A 21,670-nucleotide genomic window follows, 5' to 3' on the forward strand; every position below is an offset into this window, starting at 1 on the left:
GAGTAGCATGTTAATGGTGGTTTTTCCCAAATTAGGTTTCCAGGTTAAATCATTGTGTCAAATGTGTTGATGGATATGTTTTTTTTTATGCTTTACATTTCTGCATGTTGATTTAATAGTAACATATCAGTTTTGGTTAACACACAATGAATGCATGCATGGTTAAGAAAGTTTTATGGGTTCACTGAATTGTAAAAAAAATTATTTGTACATCTAGAATTTGAATAACTAATTCACCCCCCCTCTTAGTTATTCTAAAAGAATTCCAACAATTGGTATCAAAGCCATCTGCTTAAGAGGATTAGTTTTAAGGTACTAGAAGCACAAAGATCAAGATGTCAAAAAAAGAGGTACCCAAGCTCAATAGAGATAACTTTCCTACATGAAATTTTTTGATGAAGCTACACCTTGGAGGACTTAGAGATTATGCACAATCTTTCATTTTAGTAGAACATGTTGATCCAGCAAGAGCCCTAACTGCTGAAGATTTGAAGAAAAAGAAAGAACACAATTAGGCGATGTTGGAGATTGCCTCTACCTTGAGCTATATTGAATTTGATGATATCAAAGGCCTTAAGAATGCAAAGTAGATGTGGGATTCCCTAGACACCATCTATGGAGGAGACAAAAATGTTCAAAGAGCCAAGTCAGAGAGCCTTAGAGGTAAGTTTGATGACATGAAAATGGAAGAAGGTGAGAATATTGCTCAATATGTTTCTAGAATAAAAGAATTTGTTAGTGCAATAAAAGGTGCTACTGGTAAAATAGATGATGATACTATGCTAAGTAAAGTCTTGAGAACATTGTTGCCTATGTATGCCATTAGAGTGTCTACAATCCAAGAGCTAAGATGTATACCAAGAAGTGATCTAACCCTTGAAGGTCTGGTAGGAAAACTCACTACTTTTGAGCTATCTAATTTTGACAACTATAGATCAGAGAGTATTGAATCAACTTTCAAAGCAAAGTTATTACTAAAGAATTCTGAGGAGGTAAAGCAGAAGAAGAAGAAGAAGAAGAAGAAAAGAAAGATAAAGTATGCATCTAGTGATAGTAGAATAGATGAGGAAGACATTGAACAATTGGAAGCATTGCTAGCAAGAACATTTCACAGAGGAAAAGGTAAATTCAAAGGTAAGTTGCCTATGATTTGTTTTAATTGTAATGAAGTTGGTCATATTGCAACAAGATGTACCCAAAAGAAGAACTTCAAAGAAGGGAACAAGCACAAAAATAGGAGAGAAGATGATGGAATAGACTACAGAGACAAAGGCAAGAAGTCATGCTACATTGTTGATGAACATGACTCTGATGAAAATGATGATGAAGTGGTATATGTTGCAATGAAGGATAAATCTAATGAGGATGAGGCAACTACACTTATGACTTGTGTGAACAAGAATGACAAATGGATCATTGACAGTGGATGCTCACATTACATGACTAGAGACAAAAGTAAGTTTATTACCTTAACCTATTTTAGATTAATGTAAAAATAGGTTTTGAAGGGGCCCTGAAACCCTTTAACAATAAAGAAAAGATAAAACATGAAGCACTACCAGGTTTTACAAGGACCTAACACCTGCAATTTAAACAGTAGCAAAAGCAAGTTTTACAGGGACCTGAAACCACAAAAAAGATCCAAAAATCAAACCCCGGTTTTACAAGGACCTGGAACCTAGTTTTAACAATAGGAAATTACCAGATGAAAAAACCAAAAACAGAGACCATTTACCAAGACTAGTAAATATAACCAAGACTAGAACAAAAACCAGAGACCAAAGACCAAGGATAGTAAAGGCTACTATTGCAGCTCTTTTATCATTTTGACCACCTCTTTACCGATCTCTGCAGCACCTTGAATGGAATTAGCAGCCAAACCACTAGTAGCCTCCACTACCCTTTTCCTGGAACTCTTCCTAGTTCTCTTACTAGGTCCTCCTGGAGATATAATTTCTTCATTGGTACGCTTCCCTAAACTTACAACAAAAACACAAATACTGGAAGTTACCTGCTCCATCTTATTGCCACTTTCTTTGATTAGCAGACAAAGATTTTGTTCATAGTCCCTAAGTTTTTCTGGTATATTACCCACTTGCATTTCCGTCTAACTGAGCTTGGCATGGTCCATATCATGGTTTTGCTGCACCTTTTCCATTTTCCTTTTGAGACTCATTAATATATTATACATCCAAAAGTCAACTTGTAGCAAGGTGCCTACTTTAAGTTTTACAGTATGCAAAAAAGAAAGCACAATGTCCCATTGAAGAGACTCAATCTTCTCCTTCTCCATTTCTTCTCTGCTAGAAGACTCATCCTTTCCGTTCTTTTCCTCCTCCCTCATATTAACAGGGTCCTCCTTTTCCATCTCCATTTCCTCTTTACCATCCCTCACTCCCTTGGAATGCTCACTATGATTTCCCTCTTCACCAAAATTATCTGACCCTAAATTTTTCTCGCTACTCTCTTCCTCATCTTCCTTACCACTATCCCCCTTACTATTTAGGTAGCCTTCTAAATTGGAGCTAAAATCTCCCACATCCGTGTTTTCCTCCTCCTCCAAATTTTAGTCCTCCTTATTTTTTGAATTATCAGATTCAGTAATCTCTTCAACATTATGCTGAGGATATTGCTTCATTACCTTAACCTATCATGATGGGAATAGTGTAAGATTTGGTAATGATGCACCATGTTTAATAAAAGGAAAAGGATCTATCAAACTCACAGACAAGATCTCATGTGACAATGCTTATTATGTTGAAGGATTGAACTATAACTTGTTAAGTGTGTCATAATTGAATAATTTGGGGTGCAAAGTTGAGTTTGAAAATAAATCAGCCAAGATATATGTTACAAATGAAAACTTGATTGGAAAAGGTGATCAAACTAGGAGTAATATTTTCTATTTGGATATAAAAGATGCTACTTGTGTTATTGCAAGTTTGATGATGTATGGCTTTGGCAGAAGAGACTATGTCTTGTTAACTTTGATAATCTAATTAGTATCAGCAACATGAAAAGAGTTAGAGGTTTGCCTAAGTTGAAGAAACCAAAAAATGTAAGGTGCAAACAATGTCAACTAGGCAAGATGACAAAGTCAAGCTTTAAAAGTAAAGCTTATACCTCTAAGGAAGTACTAGAAATTGTTCATACTAACTTGTGTGGAGCTATTGAAGTGCAAAGCTATAAAGGAGATAAGTATATAATGTTGTTTATTGATGATTACTCTAGGATGATGACAATCATGTTTCTAAAACAAAAATCAAATGTTTTTCAAATGTTTAAATGGTAGTTGGTAAGAGTGGAAAAACAAACAAGTAAGAGTTTGAAATGCTTGAGATCAAACAGAGGAGGAGAATTCACTTCACATGAGTTTGAGATGTTCTATAATGACAAAGGAATCAAAAGACACACAACTGCACCTAGGACCCCTCCACAAAATGGAATTGTTGAAAGAAGAAACAAGTCTATAATGGACTATGCTAGAACACTCATGATGGACAAAAATGTTTCTCTAAAGTACTGGAGAGAAGTTGTAAGTACTGTTGTATACACCCTGAACCGTGTGCAAGTCAAGAAAGGTACTCACTCAACACCTTTTGAACTTTGGTATGGTCATCCACCTAATGTAAAATATTTTAAGGTATTTGGAAGAAAATGATATATTCTCAAAGATGTTAAGAGTGGAAAGTTTGATGCAAAGAGCGAAGAAGGTATATTCCTTGGTTACTCCACAAGAAGTAAAGCTTACAAGTGTTTAATTACTAACACTAACAAAATTGTGAAAAGTGTAAATGTGAATTTTGATGAATTTATAGAAGCGCATGAGGCTGAATCTACAAAAAAATTAGAAGAATACAAGTCATTTGTATACTATTATGAAGGAATGCCTGTTGAAGAAGATGCTACAAATCATGCAGAAAACTAACAACAAGTTTCAACAACTACCGAGTCACATCTTGTGAATGCTAAGTTGCATTCAGATGCTGAGTTACAAAATGAGGAAAATGCACAATCTGACTTTGAGATTAGCACAGAAGAAAGAGATGTTGAAATACCTAAAAAAGATGCACACAGTGATACTAAAGCTAAGTGACAAAATACAGCTACAAGAACTAAGCCTAAACTATCCAAATATGTCAAAAGATACCACCCTATAGATCAAATCATTGGGGACAAAGATGCAAGTCCAATGACAAGAAATAGGTTGAGAAGTTTATCATGTTTGTTAAGAATGAAGGAACCTAACACAGTGAAAGATGCATTGGAAGATGATGACTGGTACAAGGCTATGGAAGAAGAAATTCAGCAGATAGAAAAGAACAAAACTTGGAGTCTAGTTCCTAGACCAAAAGACAAGAATGTGATTGGCACAAAATGGGTATACAGAAACAAGTTAGATGAGAATGATGAAGTGACAAGAAATAAAGAAAGACTAGTCTGCAAAGGGTATGCACAAGAAGAAGGAATTGACTATGTTAAAACATTTGCCCCTGTGATGGGGACACAACCCAAGAACAGAATGGACACAACAGAAAAGAGAAATTATATTAACTGAGAAAATAAGCTAGTACAAATAGTACAGAGAAAATAAACTTAAAAACATGCCCTAAGGGCTTACAATAGCATAAATCTGGAGAATATTTCTCCTTTTAGCACCTCCTCTCAAACTCCACTCTGAACTGCCTTTTACAATGCCAGAAATCTCCTTAAATAGACCCCGAAGGGTTAAGGACTAGGAGTACATTCTAGAAAGTGCTAGTAGGCATCCACTGATGAAATAGAAGGTTTCGGAAGTTGCGTTAGAAGTCGGTGCAAATCTAGAAGAATCCAGAAACGGTAACTGAACTTTCGGGAGGCATAACTTTTGAACCGTAGCTCCGATTGACGAACCGTTTACATTTTCAGAAAGCTCTCGAAGCGCTCTATAGCCCTATGGACAAGCTTCACTCATCCCCCATTTTTTGACCCTTTTTGAGGTCATTTAATGCCCCAAACCTGACTTTGAAGCATTCTTAGGAGGTCTCCAAAACACGAAAAACTGCAATAACTTTCAAACCGTGGGGCCTATTGACCTGATTCTTTTTCTGGAATGCTCTAAATCATGATTACATTCATCTGGCCAATTCGCACCTTCTAGTTTACCGAAATGATGGCCCAAATACATGCTCCTATTTTTTTGGGATTTTCAAACGCACTGATAGTTGAACTATGAGAGTTGGAACCTTTATTTGAGCCAAATGGGTATCCAAAAATGTAAAGACATGAAACAGAAACTAAGTCTAAGTACATTTTTTTGGGTGACATAGGATTGCCCTTATACCTCTGGATGCTCCTGCATCACCCTGTTGCAAGAATGGAAGGAGTAAGAATTTTTCTTGCTTATGCTGCATATAAAGGTTTCAAAGTTTATCAAATCGATGTTAAGTTTGCATTTCTGAATGACATATTAGAAGAAGAAGTCTACATAGAACAGCCAGAAAGTTTTGTTGATAAAAATAATACGAATATGGTATGTAGACTGCACAAAACCCTATATGGATTAAAACAAGCACCAAGACATGGTATGAGAGACTTCATACTTATGTTGTTAAAATTGGATTTGAAAGGATAGATGATAACAACAATTTGGACATGAAGACAGAATAAGAAAAATGTATATTATTATCTGAAATATTTGTTGATGACATAAAATTTGAAGGACAAGATGCTTTGTGTAAAGATTTTGCAAATCAAATGAAGCAAGAGTTTGAAATGTCAATGTTTAGGAAGATCAAATTCTTTGTGGGATTAAAAGTTTATCAAATGAAATATGGTGTATATATCACTCAGTCAAAATATGTCAAAGAGATATTGAAGACATTTGGACTTGAGGATTCAAAACCAGTAAGTACACCTATCGTGATAGCACTCAAGCTATCAAAGAATGATGATTTAGCTAAGGTCAATCAAACATTGTACAGATCCATGATTGACAAATTGTAATATGTAGTACAGAGAAAACCTGATATTGCATTAGCTATGGGGATAGTTGTAAGATTCTCTACTAACCCTAGAGAGAATCATTTGATGGCTGTGAAAAGGATAATGAGATACTTGAAAGGAACACAAGAGTATGACCTATACTATAAGAAGAATGAAAAATTTGAACTGAAAGCCTACACTAATGTTGATTGGGCTAGAAATATTGATGACAGAAAGAGCACCAGTGGAGGAGCATTCTTCTTAGGCAGAAGACTTGTTACATGGACTAGCAAGAAGTAGAGTTGTACTTCCCAATCTACTGCTAAAATAGACTATGTTGTTGCTGCTATTAATTCCACAAACATTGTATGGATCAAACAACTACTTAAGGGGATGAAGGAAGAAATCATAGAACTAGTGACACTTTGTTGTGACAATACAAGTGCTATAAATATATCAAAGAATCTTGTAATGCATACAAAGACAAAACACATTGCAATAAAGTATCATTATGTAAGGGAATTGGTTCAAGACAAAGAGGTGAAGTTGGAATATATTAACACTAAGGAGCAAATTGTTGATATCTTCACAAAAGCATTAATTGAGGATGCTTATGAGTATCTGAGAGGTAAACTAGGGCTAATACCCCTATCAAAGGCTATGTAAAAGACAAAGGGAGTACCATGCATCAAACAAGCTGACATTCATTTCATACAAATTGATGCAGTGGATTTTACTTTAGGAATTGCCTAAAGTAATTACAGAGCTGGAACTACAAATTAGTCACAAGCAAGGTAACAGAGGGAGAAAATTGAAGAACTTGCAAAAGCCTATGTCTGCATATATCAAAGATGCCAAGTGTTGAGTATATGTCTTTGGCATTATTGTCAAAAAGGGAGAAAGTACATTAAACTAATCAAGGGAGATGATCAAGGGAGAAAGTACATTACTGATTATTTTGGTAAGAAAGAAAGAAGGAGAAAGCATAAAGCAATCAGAGGAAGGATCGGAACAAAAAGACAGAGATATTTTGATATTCTATTGATCCATGACAATACAACAATCAAAAAAGAAGGAACTCAAAGGGAGTTTTATTTTGTAGCCTAATTAGAAGAGGGAATTGCTGATAGAGGGAGAAGTTTTAATCACAAACTTTCTTTTTGGTATTGTCTTACTGTTTTAACCTAGTTAGTTTGATGGAAAAAGATGTTCATCATTTGTTTGACTAGTTGATCAGTTTGGTTTGCCATCAATGCCAAAGAGGGAGATTGTTGATAAATGATTGAAAAGATCATTTGAGTAGAAAGATTGTTGAAGAAGACTGTGTGTTTCAATCATTGTTTTGTCACTAATGTCGAACGTGATACATGCTAGTAAGACAATTGCTTATATGTTTCAAGCACTATCACTTACTTGATTGATGAGGAGGATTTGATCAACAAGATGTAACAAAAGTACCTAGAGGAAAGGTTGAGTTATGATTATGTATTGAAGTGCAAGAATCAGTTAAGACAATGACAACATAATGTATTGATGATCTACTTCAGGTTACAAAATGATTGGCTACACTTAGAAAATTCAGAAGAATAAGGTTGAACAAAGTTCATTTGCCAAGCTTGACCAAGTTAATAGAAGGTGCCAAGTAAAGTTAGTGCAAGCCAAGCAAAAAGTCAGTTGGAGTTGAGTGTAAGCAATTTCTAGTGGATGTCAAGTAAGTTAGTAAATGTCAAGCAAGATAGTAGATGCTGAGTAAAATTCAGTTGATGTCGAGCACCAGTAAAATCTAGTTGATGCCGAATGATTTTACAGTCGATGCCGAGTAACACAGTATGTGTCGAGCATCAGTAAATTGATAATGTCACGTTGTTGCATTATGAAAAGATTGAAGATTCGCCAAATAAAAGCTGACAAGCTTGTTTTCTTGGAACTTGTGAATAAGGAGGAAGATAAGATTAATGAGTTGGTGGCACAAAATCTTATGTAAACCATTTTGGAGGTGAATTCAAATGGATTCTAGGAGAAGTTTCTAGAAAAGACAAGATATGGGGTAGATACATTGTATCCTACCTAATCCATCGTAAACCTTAATTTTTGTGATGGATAATGAGCAGAAAAAGTGTTCTAATTTCCCATATGTAGGGATGTCTGGTCATGAAGCAAAAAGGTTAGAGAGTTTGGATGCAAAAACCTAATAAGGAGAAGGATGGCGGTTTGCTTCATCAACTGACCCAAGAGAAGAAGTGTGCAATGGCATACTAAGAAAGAAAACTTAAAGAGAATAAATGCTTGAACGGTGAACAAGCTATCAGAGCTGCAAAGATTAGAAGCCAAGTAGAGTTTAGGACTGAATAGTGATCTATAATCTGCAAGTAAGGTTGTAAGTTGTATCAGATCAAAGCTCTACTGTTACTTTCTAACAATTGTATTAGTCTAGGGTAAATCCTTTGGAGTAAGGTTGACTTAACAGTCACTAAGAAATCCTTTAACAGGGTGGCATTCCAAGTGAATGGCCTAAAGTCTAACAATGCTCACTTTTAATAGGGTGATTAAAATCCCTTAACCAGGTCACATTTAACAATGTATATTGTAACCTTTAATAGGGTTGGCCTTTAATAGGGCATTACTTCAAAAGAGTGAAAAATGAGTAGCATGTTATTGGTGGTTTTTTCCAAATTGAGTTTCCATGTTAAACCATTATGTCAAATGTGCTAATGGATATGTTGTGTTTTATGTTTTACATTTCTGCATGGTTATTTAACAGTAACATATTAGTTTTGGTTAACACACAATGAATGCATGCATGGTTAAGAAAGTTTTATGGGTTCACTAAATTGTGAAAAGTTTTATTTGTACATCTAGACCTTGAATAGTTGATTCACCCCCACTCTCAGTTATTCTAAAAGAATTCCAACAACATCACTGACTAACTAATAAATTTAGTTCACACTTCCTTTCCACCAACCAACAACAATGCTTGGTTAGGTCTACAAGCCATACCATCTTTCAATGTTTCATGAGTTGTCCTAATGCATCGTACAATATGCTAATTTGGACTTCATTTAGAAAATATAAGGAACTAATGTAGGACATAGAAATTCAAATGTAGCTCTCATACCTTCTTGTATGGATTAGTTAGAGATAGTGGATTCACCTAATCCATTGGACAAAGGTTTCACCAAGTGATAGATTTGAAGTTCCACTCTCTTCAGTCTTGTTTTTCTACATCTTACCCATATGATTGTGAATCTCATCCACATCAACCTTACTCTTTCCTTTGTTGTCATCTTCATTGAGTGTTGATGCTTGGTATGTATAGTCTCTGCTTAAGTGAGTGACCTTATGGCTATGAAAACATGCCATACCAGCTTTCCTCCAATTTCCAAATCTTCCTCCAAAGTGTAATCTCATACATTTGGCTGCAATGTGACCATATCTTTCACATGATTTGCAAGTAATCCTTGTGTAGTAATCCCAATTGACAGTGTTACCTTGTTTTCTCAATACCCAGTTGGAAATTTTTCATGGTCTCTATTCTTGCATATTGTGTCCATACTTGTTACATGTGCAATAAAAACCATCAAAATTACATTACTTAGGAGATTGATTGAACTTGGATCTACATTCATAAGCTTGATGACCATACTTATTGTAATTATAACAATAACCATCAAATTTAGGAATGGCACTAGTCTTACCGAGCTTGCTTTTGTAACCATTAGTTGTCTGTCTAGGTTTTCCATAGTGATAGCATGTTGGATTCTTTGGGCTTTGGATTTGTGTACATACTCCTTTGTTCAACTTTCTTTGATGATTCTCCCTTCTCAGTTGTAGAATGTTCAGCAAAGCCTAGTCTAGTAGTGTCTCTCAGTCTTCTTTGTCCTCGTAATTGTTCATCCAATTTACTCATACTTCCTTTAATCTTTTTGGCCTTTAATTTGTGTCCTCAGAATTTAGTTCATTCTTCAATTTTTCATTATTAGGTCTCAACTCAACGATTTCTTCCAGCTTCCTTCCAATCTCATGGTTTGCACTTAGTAGATGATTTATCAAATCATAGTAGTTTTGAGTTAACCTCATAATTTTAGTATCCTTTGCATCTAGTTTTGCACTCATTTTCCTTTTGTCATCTTTTACCATTCTTTTTTCATCCTTTGGTTGCCTCTTTTGTTCAAAGATTTCACACATCCTTGTTGATTATGCTTCTTGTCCTCTCTTCAATGATTTCACTTGCTTAGTTAGGGCTTGGTTCTTTTCCATCATACCTAATATAGCTTCTTTAGACTTATCTGACATATTACCATTATATAACTCTTCAATCACCTCTTCCTGATATGTTGTGTCATTCATTTGATGTGCTAATTCCTTCCTTCTTTTCTATGACAACTTCATCTTTTCTCTCATTTCACCAATCTAACTTAGGGAAATCTTTAGTTCCATCTTCTAATTCTCAATCATCTTATCAAGCCTATACCTTCCCATCTTTCAAATCTTTAATTTTGAGTGGTAAAACTCCTTAACAAGAGAACTAGCTTTGATAAAAAAAATTGAAATTTAGGGAAAGGAAATATGATGAGAGTCGGGGGTGAATCAATACCTTCTAAAACTTTTAACCTTTAATAGTTTGTTTCCTTCCTTATGACTAATTAACATTTGCATGCATGTCCATAATATCATATACTGAAATGAAAGTAAACATGTCTAATCTACTTCATCATAAGCACATTGACATCATCAAATACACACACATATGACACAACGATTTGGTAAAATGGAAACCCTTGGTTAGAGGGAAAATTGCGGTGGGGATGACACCCACAACAAGATGTTTTCCTGCTAGGGCATACAATGGTGCCACTTTTGGAAATTTACTCTATTAGGATTAATACAAAAGGATCTACCATAATCCACCTTTCTCAAGGATTTTGCAACACTCATAAAATGTGCACTTGGTCAGGAGTTTTATAATGAAGACTGTTAGGTCTACCTTGTTAAAGGGTTTTGTTGCTACAATGGTAAGAAAATAATAGTTAATTGATCTAATCAATTGCAACTTACTTTCCTTGATTTAGATCTCCTTTCTACTCAGTAAAAATGTATCAACCCCCTATGATTGATGACAACACTTCCTTCCTTCGTTGTTGATCAGTGACTCTGCTTTGCAGTAGACTCTTGAGTTTTTCATTCCATCAATATAATCCTCTAAATATCTTGACTAACAACAACTCTTGCTCTAATATAGATATTTCATTACAAAGAAATATTTTGCCTCTTCAAAGTATTGCCCAATTAGAGTTTTGGAAACTTTTGTAGTTCGTATATGATCAAGATCTACAATCTAAATTCATCCCCATCATCTCATTTACCTTCCATTTATTTCATTGCTTTTCATTCTACCTTGGGAACATGAATAATAAAGTATCTCTTCCTCATAAATCTCTCCAAATATTCTCCTCGATCTTCAAAACATATATTCATGCGTGGTAGGATAGAATTACATTGATTTCTATGAATTTTTAAACTTTTAGGTCCTTTTGTATAGCTCAGTCATGTTTATTCAAATGCTTAGTTATGATGTTGTCCTTCGGTAATCATCTAATATTTTTTATATATATATTACTAATTAGTATTGATATAAGTTTATAGATGATTATACTATCAAATAGCTCTTCTTTAGAAAATGTGAAGAACAAAATACTCTAGTGACTAAAAAAAATCAATTTTTCCATATGCTCATGGTGAAAAATGAGATTTGGTGGTGAACAAACATTGATGGTAGAAACAATCACATGAATCTGCATTAAGGTTTTTAAACCAAGAATCTCTTACCTAGTAAGATGTTTGTTTAGAAAGCGTAGTTTAGTAGGATTTCCAAGGAAAAAAGGAGGAAAATCTAAGGATTCTTAGTCATGATTTGTCTATCAAAATTTCCATCCACCCATCTCAAATTCATCCAAGACTAGATGCCATTGGGGAATGTCTATTATACCATTGACATCCTCACATTTTTCCTTTGCATCAAGAGAAAACTATCAAAAATTGGCATCTAGTACACCTCTGACTGACTCATGTCCATTGCAACCTTTGCATTTTAATGAAAATTGGGGAGGATCAATTTGAATCAAGAAAGAGGGATCCAACCATAAATCACATAAACCAACCAAATAGGGTATGTGTAGAGGAACAAAAAGATAATCTCTAAAAAATATGCCTAGGGTTTCAAGCAAAGTTGAGATCCCTCCAAATCCTAATTATCTTGAATTGTAAAACAGGGTTGATGGCTATCTGAAACTAATCAATCTCATGTATGGAAAAGTTGTAGAAAGTTTTTTTTTGTGATAAGGTAAGTATCACTCACAAAATTATAAAATTCCTCTTATTTGAATGTAAGAGATAATCTAAAGCAACTTTTGTTCTCAAAGGTCAAATTATATTTTAATGGATTTTATTTTCTTTTCTTTAATTGGAACCCCACCCCGCCCCCCCACCCCCACAAAAAGAAAAATATTTGAAGGATAGATTAGAAGTTGTAACTAGTGAGGAAGTCAAGAAAAATAATGGTTCTTAGAATCCAATGCAAGAAACAAAGATTTCCACTCCCAACAACATAGAAGGTGTTGCAACAATAAGACATGAAGAGATTAACTCAAAATTAGAAGCCAACCTCAAACCTCAAAATTTTAACAAGCATCATAGTAGAATTAATAGAAGTCCAAGGTGAATTGAGTAACAATATAAGCACGTGACATGCTACAAGGAAGCAAGATAGACTATAATAAATATAGTCTTAGAAGAATATTGTGACAAAGACTAATGATATATAATTTCAAAACAAGGAGAAAACCAACCACGCTTTTAAAACAATGAAAGTAGATCAAGTCTCACAAAACCAAAATAAAGTACTAATGGAGTTGGAAGCTGTTTATAACATAATGGATATTAATCAAACCATAAATGAAAATCTTATTATAGAAGAAGAAGTCAAGGTCTCTGATCAAAGTAAACTAATCTAGATTGTAAAAAATATTATATCACATGAGGAACAAGAAATAGACAATGGAAATATGATTAATAATGAAGAAGAAAAACAAATATGTAAATAAAACTTATTAGGAATTGATAAAACATATGAAGGCACTAATTGCCCAAACTATGGTAAAACCATCAAAAAAAGAGAAAGAAGTATTTGATAGAGTTGAGATTATAAGCACGTTTGACTGAGAACCAGGCAAAGATTACACCAATCTTTCAAAATGGGAACAAGAAGTGCCTTCTCATAGAGACATGAAGTTAACATCGTGGAACATTAGGGGCCTAAATGCCCCTAAGAGATAATGTTTTCTCAAACGTTCCCCTAAAATCATAAACTCGATTTTTTTACTAATCCAAGAGACAAAGCGATCTTTAGAAAAAATTAAAAGATTTAGAAAGAAATTAGTACTATGGCAAGGAGAAGCCATTCAGGCACAAGGTGCATCGAGAGTTTTTTTGATATTATGGGATCGTAGAAAAGTGACATTGAAATTTGTACAAAGAGTAGCAATTGGATAGGTGGCTAGTTGAGCAATATTAGTAGTAGCCTGAAATTGTTTTTACTAAATTTATATGGTCAAATAATAGTGATAGGAAAAAAGGAATTATGGAAGGAAATTAGCTTACTATTGGTCAAAGTAGAGACAAAAAATTTATTATTGAAGGTAACTTTAATGCAATATTACACAAGGAAGGAAAAAATGGGAGTATTTTATGAACCATAATCCATGACAGATTTTAAAAGTTGGGTTAGTGTTTATAACATAATAGACATTAGATGTAGAATAAAAGCTTCACTTGGAACAACAAGAGAGAAAGTGGTATCTTTATAGCAAACAAATTAGACAAATTTATTTTCAAAAGAGATCTAACCCCTTTTAATGATACCCTCTTGATCAACAATCATCTTAAATATAGGTGGATCAGATCATCTAACGGCGAGACAAGAAATAACAAAAGAAAGTAAACCAATAAAATGTCCTTTCAAATTTGAAAAGGCGGTGTTTCAAGATGCAAAGTTCATGGATTTGTTAGAACAGTGATGGAAGGAGAATGCATTTGAAGGCTCAAAACTCTTTTGTTTTGTATCAAAGTTAAAATACATCAAACAAAAAGTGTTAGAATAGAATACATTGTATTTCAAAAAGTAAATTGAAAGAAACAAGAGGCAGAAAATGATATTGCAAAACTAGAAGAGAAAATAATGAAAGAAGAATAGAGAATGAAATGTATTTTAGGGAGAAATCTCTACTAAAGAAACATGAAGATCTACTATCTAAAGATGAAGTTTTTTGGAGGCAAAAATCTAGAGAGGTTTGGTTAGCAAAGGAGGAACTAGAAGAGAAAATAATGAAAGAAGAATAGAGAATGAAATGTATTTTAGAGAGAAATCTCTACTAAAGAAACATGAAGATCTACTATCTAAAGATGAAGAATTTTGGAGGCAAAAATCTAGAGAGGCTTGGTTAGCAAAGGAGGAAAAGAACTCTATTTTTTTTTATAATAGCACAATGGTTAGAAGAAACATAAACAAAATAACTAAAATAAAAAAATAGTAATGGACTCATAATTGAAAACCCGATGGACATTAGAAAAACATTTGTAGATTTTTTCTAGAACTCTTATAATAATGTAGATAGGTTTGATTTGATAACCCAGAAGTGGTTGCTTAGTTATATCCCCAAACTAATAAATGAGGTTGATAATAGTTTATTGAATAAAAACCTATGAATAAAAGAAGTAAAAGAGGTTGTCTTTGAGTTAAACCCATATTAAGCCAAAGAGCCTGATGGATTCAAGACAATGTTTTATCAGAAATGTTGGCATTGTTTAGGAGGACAGGTCACTTCTTGAAAGAAATTTACAAAAATTTTATAACTTTAATCTCGAAGAAGAATAAGAAAGAGGAACTTGGAGATTTCAGATCAATTTTCCTATGTAATACAATATACTATATACTATATAAGGCAATAGTCAATAGCTTAAAAACATTATTATGCAAAGTTATTTTAGAGGAACAAACTAGGTTTTTCCCACATAAATCTATCTTTGATGGAATCGTAATAATGCAAGAGTTAATACACTCACCCAAACAAGAAAAAGACCCATGCCTGCAAATTAAGTTGGACATTCAGAAAGCCTATGACAGGTAAGATTGGAGATTTATTTGTAAATGTTTAGAAGCTTTCAAATTCTCAAAATGATGGATAAACTTTGTCTTTAACTGTATTTCTACTCCTAAGATTTTAGTCATTGTCAATGGGTTTCCATAGGGTTTCTTTGACATTTCAAGAAGATTAAGGCAAGAAAATGCTCTATCTTCTTTCCTCTTTGTGATAATGGAAAAAAAATTTGGAAGAGGGATCAATAATGCACACTTTGAAGGTAAAATCCTAGGAATTGAAATTACTGGAGTAGAAAATATCACTTACCAACAATTTGTAGATGATACGATTCTTCCAAGAAAAAATATATTGTAGAAGCTAAAGGTTATAAAGAAATACTAGATCAATATCAAAAATCTTCAAGTCAAGAAGTCAATGTAGAGAAGTTAGATTTTTTCTTCCTTAATGCCCATGATAGAGAAGCAACAACAATTAGTCAAATGCTAGGATTTAGGAAAGGAGAATCCTCTTGCAAATATTTAGGAGAGAAAATTTGATAAAAGAACCAAAGTATCCAAACCATGGGATTCTATTTTAAGCAAGATGGAACACATGAGTGGGATTTGGAAAGGAAAATAGATCATCAATACAGGAAAGTTGACCATGATTGAATTGGTTCTAACAACAATACCAACAAATAAAATACCCTGCATACCTCTTTCTCAAGGGGCAACAAAAGAGATCATAAACTCAAGCATTTCTTTTGGTAAGGCACATTAGGAAAAAGAAAACAAGCTCTAATAAATTCGGGAAAGATATGCCAACCCTTAAAACAAGGGGTTGGGTATTAAATACAAAAAATAAAACCTAGACCTAGGGGCTAAATTAGTATGAAAAGCTTATAAGGAATTAGGTAGGAAGTGGGCAAGAAACCTCTTCAATAAGTACCTTAGGGAAGAAGACCCAATGAGTCAATTCAGAACTAAGAATCCCCCAAAAGGTTTAAGAGTGTTGAATTTTATCCTACAATGCAAAGATATCTCTCAAACCATATAGCATGGGATATAGGCTCGATGGGTCAATTATTTTTTGAGATGACTTGTGCAGAGGCTTCCCAAGATTAGATGCAGTCTTAACTCATAAAAGAAACATAGACATTTTAAAAAATCTATGAGGATACAAGCTTAGAGATTATATAATGTTCCCCTTTCGTAACCTAGCTTGGGTTGGAGTTATTGAAGTCTATAAAACAATCCTCTCCTTGAAACATAAAAAGAGGAACTACTAAATATTTTAGCTTCCAAAGATAGAGGATTTAAAAATAAATCACATAGATTAATTTGGGGAAGGTTGAATTCAGGGGAATATACGATTAAGTCAAGATATGAAATTATTAGCGAATTGTGAGAAGTCCCCAAATAATATTAACCTCTACACCTAAATTGGGATAAAAATTGTCTACTAAAGGAGGGAATGTTTTAATGGGTAGCTATGTGAGAAAGGATACTTACAATAAGTTAATTTAGGAAAATAGGGTTTGAAGGGCCATCTAGATGCTCATTATGTGAACTAAATAAGGAAACAATAGATCACTTTTTGTGGGAGTGTCAACACCCAAAAGAGTGTTGGAAATGGCTAACAAATAAGGTAGGGTGACAATATGCCCATGCTCAAAATTTATGAAAGTGTCTCAAAACATGGCCTATATACCACTATGAGAGTACACATGGGATATTATGGAATCTATCTCCTTCCATATTAGTTTGGAAAATATAGAAGGAGAGAAACAAGAGAATCGTTTAGGAGAAAACAATAGATGTTGTAAATCTTATAAATAAAATAGAAACTAGTATTATTTGAGTTACAAATAACATAATTCATAACAAAAAATAATTATGAAGGGACTTTTAATCAATGGGATGAAGAAGAGAGGAAAATTCTACTAGGGTTGATAATTCCAACATATCATGGGAAGGGGTGTGGGTAATGTAGCTAGGAAGCATGAGTAAGGTGAAAATGGTCTCCCTGCATGTAGGATGGTGCAAGCTAATTTTGATGGAGCATCAAGAGGGAAATTTCGACTATTAGGTATTTGTGGTATAGTCCATGATTAGAATGGTAATATAGTTTTAGAACGTGTTGATCCAATAGAAAATACAATGAATAATATAGCGAAAATTAAAGCATTAGTGTAAGGTTTAAGAATGTGTATAAGTATTGGTATTCATAACTTAGAAGTAGAAGGGGATTTACATACTATCATGAATGTAGTAAGAAAAGGCCAAAACCTGAATTGGGAGCTTAACTCTAGGTTAGATCTTGCAATGGATTTGTTATAATTCTTTTAAAACTTTTAAGCATCACACACATATAGAGAAGTAAATATGTTAGCAAAGACATTAGCAAACAAATGGGCAAATAGAAATATAATAAAGGATAAAATATTCTAAGAAAATATGGCTACATATATTAAATGTTTGTATGTTTCATTATAATTAATTGCTTTTACCCTTTCAGTACTCGCAAGGATTACCAAATATCAACAAGCATGTTGTAGAGAGGCAAATTGGCTTGACATCTCATTATTGAAAATCTTGTAATGATCTTTCATGCTCTATTTTTTATGCCTTTCTCTTTTTATGACTTAATTAAGAAGTCTTTGAGAGAGATCAACGAAGGTTGTTTAGGATTTGGTATTTCTTTCCTAAGTATTATTTCTTTTTGCATTTATCCATGGAGACAAATGTTTGTGTCGTTTATGTGTCTCAACCAAGACAAATGGGCTTTAAGGGGAAAATCCATCCATAATAGTGGAATCATATATTGAAGCCATTGGATCATCTTGTTATGAGGGTTATAGAACTAGTTACAAAGGAGCCCTTTTTTAACTACAGTTTCACAAACCATTGGAACAAGGACATTGTGGGATTTTTGTGGCATGTATGATTTTAGGGTATTTTAGGAAGGAAAATAAAGTTAACCAATGAAGAAAAGTCTTGAGTTATGAGATTATGTGGGGATTAGAGAATACAATTTATACCATAAATAATGAGAATGAAATTCCAAATCCAGAGCTTGACATGGTGGTGGATGTTGGCATGTTGGAGGAATTAGAGGACATCATCAAGAAACCCATAATTACTTTCAAAGACAAGACAATCTTCCTCAATCACCAAGGAGAAATGAAAAGATATATTCAATTTCTTTGAAGATGGATGAAGGTTATTCCTTTCTTTGACACAATTTGACTCTATCACTATCTTAAAGAAGAAGGTTATGCGATGCTGAAAGAAGTGAAAAGTATAGATTTGGAACGATATAAAGTGATACTTCCAACGGTTTTCAAAAAGAGAAAAGGCAAAGAAAAGGAACCCATAAAGGTCGATGACTTTGCAGAGGAGGATGATTCATATAATGACTACATCATCATACATCATATGTACTATAGGCCAATTTATTCTAGGTTTTCAGTTCTAGAATTTTATTTTATACTCATAAGGTTTTATCTACTAATTTCAAGGTAAACTGCCACATTTTAGGATTTTGGTTTGTGGATATACTTTGTAACTATGACAACTTTAAACTCTAAGGGCATATAGCTTAGTTTATATCTTTTCTTAAAAACTTCAAACTATAAAGGTAATATCTTAGCTTCTTTTATGAATGGTCAACTCTCTAGTTCTAAGGTTTATATATATATATATATATGGTATGGTTCTCTCTTATCATGGGTTTTGAGGTCTTCTTACTTCTAATAAAGATGACTGCTTCATTTAATTAGAGAAGAAGTCGGTCTCTTACATTTTGTTGTCTTTTCTTTGAGATTAATAATGGGTTTCTTGTTAAGCTATGGAATTTATTACAAAGAAGTTTAGTTTCCTTTTGATCCTTTCTTTTTTAACCAATCTTTCCTCTTTAATGTGTCATGGCTTTTGAGGCTTTATGAAAGATACAAACATATGGATATTCATAATGAAAGTTTGAGTTCATATGATCATGCTTAATTATTTTAATATGAAGCTATCTAGTGTTGTGGCTTTTATTCAAATTAAGAATGTTATTTGTTTACATTGATCAAGTTTTTAGAAAAATCAACATCTCATATTCATCGTGATTATTTGGATAGAACCCAGTATTGGAGGGTATGGTGTTTGTCTTCAACAATTTGATACTCTTAATTTAATTTAGTAGGCCTCTTTATTTGAAGTATAACATTTTTATCTTTAAGGCCGGTTCTTGATATGCCCTCTATACCTTGGGTAATCATGAAAAGTAGGTTGTATTGTAGTTGTGCAGTGTTCTTCACTGAATATGGCGTAAATCTCTTATTTAATTCTTGAATATTTCATCTTAATTTAGAAGATATTAGTTAAATAGAAAGGGTTGGACGTAGGGATCTTATTAGGTTTTGAAATTTTCTAAAAATAATTTTTGGAGAAGCGGGTTTGGTATACATGGTTTTCTAATGTCGGCATAAGAGATTACTTATTTCCTCCATTCTATGGCCATTCATAGAATCATGGTGTATTTATTATGGGCAAGGTAAGCTTCTATTTGTTTCTACCTTTTGGGCTTTAGCCAATTGATATAGTTTGCAACTCCTAAGTCAAATTTGGTCTTTTTGAAACCTTCTTCAATACATCATACTTCTCTTCTAGAGGGCTACGTAGAAATAAGGTTTATTTGTTTATGTGTGGCATGATTGCAAACTATGCTTATTTAAGTTGTGAACATAAATATTTCTTGGGTAAGGAATGACTTTCTCATATATAAAAGGAAGTCATTTTTATTACACTAACAATGTTTGAGTAGAAAGGTTGAAGTTTGTTGCTACGCTTGTAGGTGGGTAAAACAAAGTTTGGATCTTGGAGAGGAAAAGATGATTGATAAATCTTTTTTCTGTAATTTTTCATAATATGAATTGATGCAAGAAAACAAGATCTGCATTAGGCTAGATTATAAAGGGAGGTTATGCCCTCTCAAAGTCCTCAAACAACATAGAGGCACTTGTAAGGAATTTCAATTTAAGGGGGGAAGGAATGCCTTTCCAAAAGACCTTTGAATAGAAGGGCATTGTAAGATACATTGAAAATGAGACAATGTTGACCCGAGCAATACCAAGGTTTTTATTCCCCGTTCTTTTTTCCCCAATGCCCACACTTTGAACGTGAAAACATGTAACAATTTAGAAATTAATTTAAAAAGGCTTAGTTTTTTATTGATTTAAAAAATATTATAGACAATACAAATATAATATTTTATTAAATATTAATAGCATTATAGAACAATATTTAAGATTATATATAATATAAGATATAATAAATATACTTCATTCAAAGATAGTAATTTAATAACAATAATAAATTTTCAATATAGGAAAAAAATTGCCATAAGACATCATTTAGTTATAAAATAGTTATAGAATGGTTCATTCAAACATATACCAAACCTTTGAATATCACTTTCTCAAGTGCATAGTGTTATTATTCACTATGCATAAACTTCGTTGATGTAAGACTAAAAAGATATTAGTCACATTTATTCAAAACTACAATTAATAACAATTTATTACAATTAATTGTTTAAATTATATATGCTTTACATAGCATATAATATTCATAAGGTTTTGAAATATTACCTCCATAATATAAATAGAATATAATATTCATAAAGTTTTCAAAAATTACCTCCTTAGCATAAATTCAAACATTACCTCCTTAGTATAAATCAGACCTGACCTGACCTGACGTGATGATGTAAAAATACTAACAATAACAATATAAAACCTAAAGATAAATTTATGAACACTCTTCATTAATTTTTAAGACACATAAAAAATTATTAAAAAATTCAAATAAACTTGTAATACATATCAATGAAAATTTTACTTTAAATTTCAATCTTAATTTTTTTAATATATAACTTATTCAAATTTTATATATATATCAGTTATTCAATGTTGATATTTGAAATTGATATTAACAATAATTAATGGATTATAACTCTACAATTAAAAAAATAAAAAATAGAAAGTGTAAACATAATTATAATAAATTTAAAAGAAAATAAATAAATAAAACATGTACAAAGAAAGTATATGAGACAAGCAATAGTCCTAGAATATTGGAGAATCAATGTTTGACCAAAGGCTGGCAAGATTAATATTTCGTGAAAGGAAGAAGTTAAACAACCTTAATACTAATAAATCATAAAGAATTAATTCAAAGAAATAATACAAATCAACCAAAAAAAACCTAATTTTATAACAAGAACACAATAACGATTGAGTAATCCCAACACCGGTAACACTCAATTACCAGTGATCCAGTGTAAGTATCAGTGTTATGGGACTTGGACTCGCCTCTGACTCGGAAAGTCAAAATCCGACTTGGACTCGGACTCGGTGATCGGACTCGGCAAGGACTCGGAAAATCATACAAGTATAATAATAAACTTTTGAAGGAAAAAATTGAATAACATAATATAAAGTTGAAGATTTAAGATTTAAGATTCAATCCTTAATAGATTCTTGACATGCCACATCATTTTCAGAATTCATATACATTGTAAAA

This window comes from Cupressus sempervirens, chromosome 8, assembly GCF_028749045.1.
Source record: "Cupressus sempervirens isolate cs-2001-9-10 chromosome 8, ASM2874904v1, whole genome shotgun sequence".
NCBI lineage: Eukaryota > Viridiplantae > Streptophyta > Pinopsida > Cupressales > Cupressaceae > Cupressus > Cupressus sempervirens.